Below are 9,477 nucleotides of genomic sequence, written 5' to 3' on the forward strand. Positions count from 1 at the left end.
CCCCCCCCCCCTGCCCCCCCAGGCCCCCGGGGGGGGGGGGGGCGTAGCACCCTGTTCACAGAGCAGATGAAGTGCAGGTGGCCTTGAGGTGCCACCTTGCCGGTCCATGGGCAGCAGAACAGTCAGTGCGTCCGGGTGCTGTGGGCACTGGCCTGGCTTGGTGGGTTTGCCTTACAGGCACGTGGTGGGCACTCGGGCCGCAGCAGTCTAGTGACTGGCCCGGGTCCCACTGGCCGACTTGTGTGTGGGTGTTCGCGAGTGTTCCTGACCCGCCCTGGAGGTGGGTGGCACTGGGCCTCCTCCGGGGCATTCATTCAGTCGCGGGGACCGACCACAGGGCCAGGGCCAGCCGGCGTCCACAAGGTCAGCGCAGTCTGGGTGAGGATGCGAACCCTTGGGCGCTGTTACTGCTGCGCTGCCTGTTGGGCTCCAGGTGCGGCAGTGGCTCCTGCGAGTGGAACGGGGAGGTGGGGCTGGGGGGCGAGTTTGGGAAGGTGCCCTTCCAAGGTCCGTGGAAGAGACCGGTTGTCCCTTCAGGACGAGCTGGTCATTTCATGGACCAGCGGTTTCTCTGGGCTGAATTCATGCCATTAAAGGAATCGTACTTAGAAAGTCAGATGATCCTTGAAAATGCCTTTGGAAGGCAGCCGGTGCTGGAGTCCAGGCACACTGGGGTCGGGGCAGGTTGTCCTAGCTCCACCGCTGCATGTGCGGGGGTGGGAGATGCGAGGTAAGTGAGCAGTGGCTGCTGGGAAATGTTCAGGCGGTCCTGTTTGTTACCAGGATCGCTAGTGTCACTGCAGAGTGGCAGAACAGTGGCCACAGCAGCGCTCTGGGTGTTGGGTAATTGACACCAAGTCCCCTGCTCTCCTCTGCCCCGTTGGAGCCGCCAGTCTCCCCAGCCCGGCCCGGGAGTCTGCGCGAGTTTAGTCGTTCAGTGTGAGGGGCTGGCTGTGGGCACGGCGCTTTTCACATGAGTGACTCCTGCAGTCCCCAGGGGGGAGCCCAGGTGGTTTGAGAGTGGCCTCTGGAGCAGGGGGATCCCCAGGGACCCCTGGCTGGGAGACAGTCTCCTGGGGCTCCACCCGGTGCCCCCTCAGAGAAGCTGCAGGCGGGGCCGGAGCATCTGTGTTCTTAGCAAACTCCCGTGGTTCTGGGTGCAGCAGCCCCAAACCTGCCAGCAGCACGCAGACTCTTCCCTCCAAAACAAACCGCTCCCAGCACACCACACACTTGGGCCTGTGGTTTGAACATTTGGCGCAAGGAATGATTGAAAGATTTTATGTAACTTTCACCACCCACCCAACCCAGATCTGAACGACTGGGTTAAAGTGGAGATAGGGATTTCTGCCCAACCTAGTCTCTCTCTTTCTCTCTTGGTTTAAGAGGGATTCTCCACGCAGTTGAACAGCACATTCCATTTCCTGTGTGTCCGTTAAATTTGGCGTTGGGGCCATATTCTGACGCACTTGGCACGAGAGGAGGCGGGGCGGGGTGTCACCGGGTACTGCCAAGGAGAGAGAGCATCTTTACAAAGTCAATGTCAGTAAAAATGGGCTGCCCCCGGAAGCGCACTTGGAAAATCTGTAGACACAAGTTCAGGCGGATGCGGTGGGGTCAGAGTCCCACTGAGCCTGAACTTGGGACCAGCACCAGGCACGCCCACCTCCAGGAGCTCCGGTGCCGACAGCAGCCCTGCGTCGCCTCGCCAGACTCAGATTTGGGGAGACACCTTCGACTCAGAAACGGAAGGAAACGCGTTTTATAGCAAATCCTTTTTCTCTTGGCTGGTGGGTTAATGAGGAGACTTCAGCGAGGCCGACAGCTTCCGTTTCCGTGTCGATGGCAGCTTACTGTGTTCTGTCGGCAGAAACCCTTTGGGGCACATGTGCTCATTTTGTTTTTAGTAGCAACCCTGACATGAGCCGGGGAGGCAGTGTGGTCACCGCCCACTTTGGAGTCGACAGACCAGCCTCAGCAGCCGCGGGATGCGCTCACAGGTGATAGATGATGGACCAGGGTCGGAACTGGTCCTCCAAACTGCGTTCACCCCCCAGTTCTAGGGGTGAGGGTGTGTGCATAGATTTGAAGGCAGGGACGGGGCAGGGAAGTCCATCCAGTTGGGAGCCTGGAGCTTCCTCGGGAGTCACTCCTGCTCCTTGAAGGTGAACTTGAAAAGACGAGCGTGATGTCCTCAGAGGAGAATGATTTAAGGGGCCTCCATCTGCCCTTGATGTGAGACCTCGTCTTGGGCTACAGAATTTGCCCAAGTAGTTGGGGTAACTACTTTGGGGGGGCTTTGGGGGTACTCCTTGAGGGAAATGGCAGCCATTCCCGTAACAACACCTGGCAGAGCGGCGCAGGGCTAGGTGTGCAGGACCATGCATCAGGCGGCCCCCACGCCTTTGGGGCCCTGGCAGTTTCCTTCGGGGCTGCTTTGGGACTCGGGGTAGAAATAAGTGACTTTATGGTTCATGGGTTTATGCAGACTCGGATACCTTTCTATTTCCAGGTAGACCTCCTCATAGAGATTAAATGCCAAGTGAAACGGGACGCCTGCGGAGAGAGCCCAGTGAGCAGTGTCGCCGTGCTAGGCAGTGCGGTTATGTGTGTCCTTCCCAGTTAAGCAGGTGCGCATTCCTGGAAAAAACACCTTTAAGAGATTTTGGGAAGCTCTAGTTTAGTAGATCAAATAAAAACGGTGTGCAATACTTTATGCATGGGGTTTTAAATTTTTACATTATGGTAAGGTGATTCAGTTTGGATTGATTTGTGGAAATTTGTGCAGTGACATTGAGATGGATTTGCTTCTTCTGAAAATTGCTCCTTTAAGGAGAATGTGCTTCTCCAGCAAATAGAGCTACTCCTGCGTGCCAGGTGCCAGGGCTCCGAGCAAGAGCCAGGAGGGTTTATGCTGAAGCTCCGCGAAGCACTGAATGTACACGAGCTGGGCGGGGGCCAGGGGCTCAGGTGCACGGGCGGAGGGTGGGTTCCCAGGCTGAGGGGCAGGGAGGGTGGCCCACTGAAGACTTGACGTTTGTTGCTCTCCTGTGATTGGAGAAGTACTGTGTGTTGTGTGAGACGTAACATCCATCCCCATCCTGACTAGCTGAAGGCCTGGGCAAGGGACCCCCACCTCCTTGTACTCTGTCCTCACGGCAGGGTGGTGGGTGTTGTTTGCATCCACCTCAGGGTATCTGTGTGGGCAGTTGACTTGTGCATGGCAAACCCATAACTCGCCTTGAGCGAATTCTCAAATGCGGGCATTGTTGGGCATTACTGTTTCATTGGTGTAAAGAGAATGAGGTATGGGGCAGTGGGAGGGCTGGGTCTGCAGAAGCCGAGAGAGGGCTGGAGGGCCACGGAGTGGCCCTGAGTTCAGATTTACCGCCAGCAGGTGCGGCATTTTAGGTCTGTGGCCATGGTTCCTGGGCGAGTGAACCAGCCACGGGCTCTGCGGGTGAGGGTGGAGCAACTGCAGAGGAGGGCTGGGGCCCAGTAACAGTAGGTGCCCAGCTGGCTGCGGGGCCAAGAGGGAGACGTCGGGGGCTGCTCAGGGACTGGGGTGCATGGTGGGTCCATCACCATTTCCCTCAGTGTAACTTAGGCCGCAGCTTGAGTTCTGTCCCGGGCGCCTGGGCATGGTCCTGCCATGTCCTTCCGACCCAGCTGATAGGGCGAAGGTATGTTGTCAGTGTCACTTTTCTCTCTGCCTCTCTGTCGGTCATCTACAGGGGCACAGGGTGGTGGTCCTCTCTAGCAGAAGGGATGAGGGTGGGAGAGGCTCTGCCCTTTGCCCTGGGTGAACGGCCACCCAGGCGCCTTCCCCTTCAGCACCGGTACCTGGGTTCTGCATGGAGGCACCCCTGGGGTCTCAGCGCCACCCGACAGGGACCTGTTAGGCTGGGTGTGGCCTCTAGGGGGAGCTCAGAGGGGCTGCTGGCGCGGCCCATGCACCCACATCCCAGACTGGCCCAGGATGACAGTGGCAGCCCCAGCCAGGGTAGACCCAGCCGCATGGCGAAGGGCCGGCGGGAACCTGCCCTGTCCTCGCCTGTAACACATGGGTTTGGCGTTAGGCTGACGGGCGTGTGGGCGGCTGAAGTGATGGATGGACCCCAAGGTGAGATCAATTAAGGCACATACTTGAGGGGAGTCTCAACTTTCCGTTTCTGGCTCAGCTGCTGGAGGTCTAGTCTCTTTACCGGCACCGTTGTTCGGGGCACAGCGGGTTTCAGGGAGACAGCAGCCTGTGTGTAAAGGTGGTGACGGCTGTGCTAAGGGGACTGAGGCCATCCCCCGGGAGAGCTGGCGGGCAGGGCCGCTGCAGGTGTCACCGCCTTCAGATGACAAGGCTGCCTGGCCACAGTGTGGTCATAGTTTACTGCACAGGGAGATTCACTTGTTTTCCTTCTTTCAAAACTTGATTATGTCAATAGAATTGACAGTGCAGTTTCCCTTCAGTGTGCACTTCTGCAGGCCTTGACAGGCGGTGCGTGAACACCACGTGGTCACAGAACAGGCCCGCCAGCCAGGAGAGTCCCATCCCCACCCTCATCAAATCGGTCCTCTGAGCAGGAAGGCTGGCCTCGGGGTTGCGGGAGGCGGGCAGAGGTTGGTGAGGCCGGAGGGTGCAAAGCCTGGAGGACTGGGAGCTTTCCTGTGGGGACGCCACCTGGTCGGTGTCCCTCCCTGAGCTCCAGTCCTGCGTGTCCTGCGTGTCCTGGGTGTCAGGTAGGATCGCGGCTTCTCTCGGGAGGAGCTATTTAAGGAGAAGACGCTGGACACCAGTGTCTCCTGTTGCACTGTGGACAAAGCCACAATCATCTCACTTTCTCATAGGTTTTAATAGTCTCTTATTTCTATTCAGTTGGGGGAAATGAGTCTCGGAATTTTTTTAAATTTTACCTGGGGTCGCTGTGTTTATTAATTTTCTGGTTGTTGCTGGAAATGCCTCCCCAGTGCTGGTTAACCCCCCGCCCCCAGGGCCCCAGCACTGAGGGCAGGTGACTGCCTTCATTGTGCTCTGGGTACATCTCATGTGTGCATTCGAGGTGTTAGGACACCTTCACACCTGAGCTCAGACTAAACGTGCCCTCGGTCTCTGCCCTGAACCTTGTGTCTCAGCATCCTTGGCCCCGGGGAGGCCCTCTGAGCTGCCCAGCGGCCGGGGCAGTGAAGACATGGTCACATGCTCACCAGAGTTGGGCCCAGGAGCTGAAAGGTTGGCACCCGAGCACGTCCAGAAGGCTGTCAGAGCCGGTGGGCAGGGTGTTTGCACCAGCGTCCTGGACCCTGAACAGAGGTGGGAGCCTGCTCTCCAGCAGTTCTTCCTGGTGGGAAGACCCAGGCCCTCCGTGCCTAACAGCAGCTCCCTCTGTGGTCCCCACCAGGGAAAAGTTGCCCAAAGGCTGCGCTTCATTTAAACATAAGGGAGACACGTGTGTTGTGTCGGAAGGACGGCAACAAGCATATTCAGTAGTGCCATCCTCAGCTGTGCAGGCAGCCCCGGGTCGCTGGGGTCCTGCCCTCGTCTTGGGCCCCGTGTCTGGCTCCACAGGGTCGCTTCAAGGTGGATCTTAAGTCCTCGTGGACTTGAAGGGGAGTGGGCAAGCAGCTCGCTACCCTGGCCCATCCCCGCTGGCCGAGGCTTGGAGACGTCCTTGAGGTGTGCAGATGGTCAGGTGGCATTTCAGAGGGTGCCTGTTGGAAAGATCTGCTGGGCGAGGCCTGGGTTTGGGCTGGATGTTTCTTGAATGAGCTTACATTCAAGAATATTAGAAATACCTAAGTTTGGTGGATAAATAGTATTAATAACACAGCTGCTTTTATTGAGCACCGGGCACGTGCCAGCAGGATTTGGTGTGTCCATGAGTTAACAGTGAATGCGCTCTCACAGCCAGCTCGGGGCAGCTCTAAGGTGCAGGGACACAGCTCTTTGGTGACAGGTGCTGCACGCCAGCCTCAGTGGGGCTTGAGTCAGAAGCCCGCATCTGCACCGTAACCAAGCGGGCCTGTCTGCGGGCGCGCTCAGAACCCAGGTCTTGAGGTGAAGCTTCAAGGCTCCGGAGCCGATGGGCATCTCAAGGGGCTGGGCCCTTCTGGAAACATGCCTTTCTGTGCAGGTGTGGGTGGCGGTTGGCATGGCTGGCTAATTTTTAGCCTTTGGCTGGAGAAGTTTCCCCTCTGGTGCCGTGGTTCTCCTTCCCTGATCGTAAATTGATTACGGCAGCTCGTTCAAGTCCCCCATGTTTGATTGTTCTCCAGCCTCCGCCTGCCTCTTGTTTAAACTTATTTTTAGCTCAGTCCTTGAAACCTCCGAGTGAGCCTGTCCGTCTCCTGGTGTTTCTGAGCTGCCCAAGGTCGTTTTCATCAGCCCCGTCCAGGGTGCATGGTGAGACGGGTTAGCCTGGTGGGCAGGGCCTGGTCGGGGAGGCCTGGGTTTGGGCTGGACCTTCCAATGAATGAGCTTCACCAGCAGCCCCTGGATGTGGAGGCTCCATCCACACGGGCGGGGTGGGAGGGAGGTAACCCAGCCTCACGCAGGTGGAGGAAGTGGGAGAGCCTGTGCATAGGGTGTCTGCCCTGGCTTTGCTGGTGGTTCCAGGTGGCTCGCTGCAGAGGAGTCGGTGCTGTGCCCCAGGCTCTGTTTGTAAGTCAGTGAGAGCCGTGTGGCTGGTTTGGAGGGTGCAAGGGTGTCCTGGTCTGGTCCCCTCGGCCTCAACCTTGTATCCGATGTCAGCCCCCTGAAGTCAGCAGCCCGAGCAGACTCCCGGATGTTTTCCGAGTCTTACCACGAGAAGAATAAAAGCCTTTGGTGCTTGATCTGATTTGTTTGCTGGAAGATTAGTACAAAAGCAGGAAGGAAAAAGAGTGTTGGAGGTGATTGCTAGGCTGGCGGAAGGTTATTCATGGAGCTTTGCTGACAGTCCTTGTTTAAAGGAATTCCCTGTGAGATTTATGAAGCCTTTCCAATTTATTGTCTTTTCAAGTGTAAGGTAAGCAAATAAATAGGTTATTCTCTTTTATTATAAACCCAGCCGGTGTGAGATGAAAATAAGAGGAAGCAGGGCCCGCTTTGCAGCCCGGTGAGTGTCTGGAATTTGGAAAGCATCTTGGAAAGGCTTTGTTTTGTTTCTGGCTTGAGCACATTGTGCGTTTCAAAGATAACACTTGACCCTTGATATAGTGTGCTGTTCCCGCCCCATCCTTGAGGAGAACCGGCTGCTGCCGGGACAGCTGGACCCTGAGGGCCGCCCACCATGGTCCACGGGGACCCACAGGCCTCGGCACACCAGGATGGCGGGTTCCCAAGACCCTGCTCTGGGTTTGGTCACGGCTGCTTTGCCCAGAAGCCACACCATTTGTGGGCCCATGGCGTAGGGGGATGAGGGCATGTGCTGGGGGGCGGGAGTGTGGGGAGACAGGTCAGTGGGGGGAAAAGACATATGTAATACTTTTGACAATAAAGAATTTAAATTAAAAAATAATAATAAAACATCAATAACAAATTAAAAAAACAGCCCTTTCTGATCAGATGGTGACCTTGTCCTCCCAGCCCCTCTTCCTGTCCCCTTGATGTCCAGTCCCTTCGTCCCTTTTTCTTTTGAAGCCCTTCTCTGAGATCGTCGGTGCCGCCGGTGTCTTGGTGGTTGTGATGGGGCGGCTTAGGTCAATAAAAGAAGCACAGGAACACGAGACCTTGTAATAAGTCAACAGCTCGTGTCCTGTAGAGACAGCAGTGCTGAGATTTGGAGGGAGAGCTGGGTGGTCGGCCCCCTGCCAGCCAGGCCCCCCACACCCTCATTTGAAATTGCTCCTGGCTCTTTCACAGCCATGGCAGCGCCACCAGGAAGACACCCTGTCACGTGGGGGAGACGGTGTAGGTCTCTCCCGAGATGTCAGTGGCCTGGAAAAGAGGTTCTGGGGGGACTGATGGTCAGTGTTGAAGATCGTGTTCTGTAACAGACTGTGGGTCCGAGGTCATGGGCACCTGGCATGCGCTAGGTGCACACGGAGGTTCCGTGAATGCGTTCTCTGCTGCGGTGGTTTCAGGAGTGAAGGATCTGAGGTGCCCAGGGCAGCATTCCTGCAACCATGGGGCTGTCCTTGCCCTTCTCCCCAGTGTCTGCTAGGGAGTGGCCTTCTGTCACCTCCAGCCATGCGGGGGCAGGCGAGCAGCGCCGAGCAGCCCATGCTATGCGGGCCCTGGGATGGGGGCCTGAACACGCCTGACCAGGTCCTGCCTGCCAGGAGGGACCACACAGGCAGACAGCGTGGTGGCCAGGAAGCCAGGCAGGGAGGGGCGTAGTGGTCCCAGACTGGGAACAGGTCCCATCGATACACACTGACACCAGGGAAGGCCTCTTCAGGGGAGTTGGGGTGTGGGCTGCAGTGGGGCGGAGCCACCTTGGCTCTCAGGTGGTTCTAATGAGCATAACCACTGCCCAACCCCTCGGCCTCAGCTGTTCCTTTCTGCCCCTGGCCCGGCAGGTCCTAACTTCCTGCCCCACAGGCTGGGTGGGGGCAAGGGTAGGGAGAGGCTTCCTGGGAGGCCCAGCTCCTCTCTGTGCCTGGGGACAGGCACGCCTCTCCTGCAGGGCCGCTCCCCGAGGGGTGCTGCGGGCAGGACTCCAGGGGGACCAGGCTTCCCACCGCCAGGTGAGGGTCTTTGGGGCTTGTCAGTAGCTCTGCGAGGCTTTCCTGAAGGAAAAGTGGAATCAGTCTAGCGGGACAGGTGCCTGTGGGGCTGAGGGCGGGGCAGATTGAAGGTGGGAGAGCTGGCCGCCGGGGTCCGGCCACCTCGGCCCTCCCCAAACCAGGAAAGCGGCTTCTCTGCGAAGGAACTCCGGAGCCACGGAGCCTTCTGCCTCGGTCAGTGTGCAGCTGGCAGGGGAGAGCGGCTATCGCCTAGGAAACCAAGCAGAGCTGGCTCGGGCCTGCCAGCCTGTTGGGGCTCCATGCCTGGGTGGGGGTGTGCGCCCCCCAAAACTGGCATGAGTCAAGGGAGATGGGGTGGGGAAGGTCCTGTGTGCATTTTTACAGGGAGAGAAGCCAGCTTCTGCGAGTGTCTCTTAGGTGTCGGGTGGGAGGCGGGCAAGTTCTGTGAATAGGACAGGAGAGAGGGAAGCAGGGGTGTGGGGGTGCGGTGGGTGCTGAAGAGGGAGTGGAGGAAACCCTGGGCCTTTCCAGGAATCTTGCTTGTGGGTCAATGGGCTTTTGTGGAGGCTCGGGGGGAGGGGCGGCCAGGGCTGTGGGTGCCCCTGGTAAGAGGAAGTGAGCACGTGGGAACCGTGTGGCCCTGGACCAGGGAAGACACCGCTAGCTGGCCCCGCAGTGGTGCCCCGCGGCCTCAGTTGCTGTGTAATTACGAATGGGGAGGAGTTTGAGACTCTAAAACCACAAACGAGATCCTGGGTGACTGGGTGTTGGGATGACCCCACAGACTGTGTGTGTGTGTGTGTGTGTGTGTGTGTG

General features: G+C 58.0%; 1 protein-coding gene across 3 annotated transcripts in view; it reads left to right on the forward strand.

Annotated features, from left to right (window-relative positions):
• The window catches only part of CTBP2 (C-terminal binding protein 2), a 102,975-nt gene that overhangs the window by 12,736 nt on the left and 80,762 nt on the right, over window positions 1-9,477 (forward strand). Inside the window, exon 1 of one of the 3 annotated variants that reach the window (XM_005880841.2) lies at window positions 2,570-2,630. The exons of 1 other annotated variant lie outside the window; for it this stretch is intronic. The gene's annotated coding sequence lies outside the window, so the exon portion shown is untranslated. Of the gene's footprint in view, window positions 1-2,569; window positions 2,631-9,477 lie in introns of those variants that run through there. One more of the 3 variants, XM_005880844.2, reaches the window with a different exon arrangement.

Source organism: Myotis brandtii, unplaced genomic scaffold (assembly GCF_000412655.1).
Source record: "Myotis brandtii unplaced genomic scaffold, ASM41265v1 scaffold656, whole genome shotgun sequence".
Taxonomy (NCBI): Eukaryota; Metazoa; Chordata; class Mammalia; order Chiroptera; family Vespertilionidae; genus Myotis; species Myotis brandtii.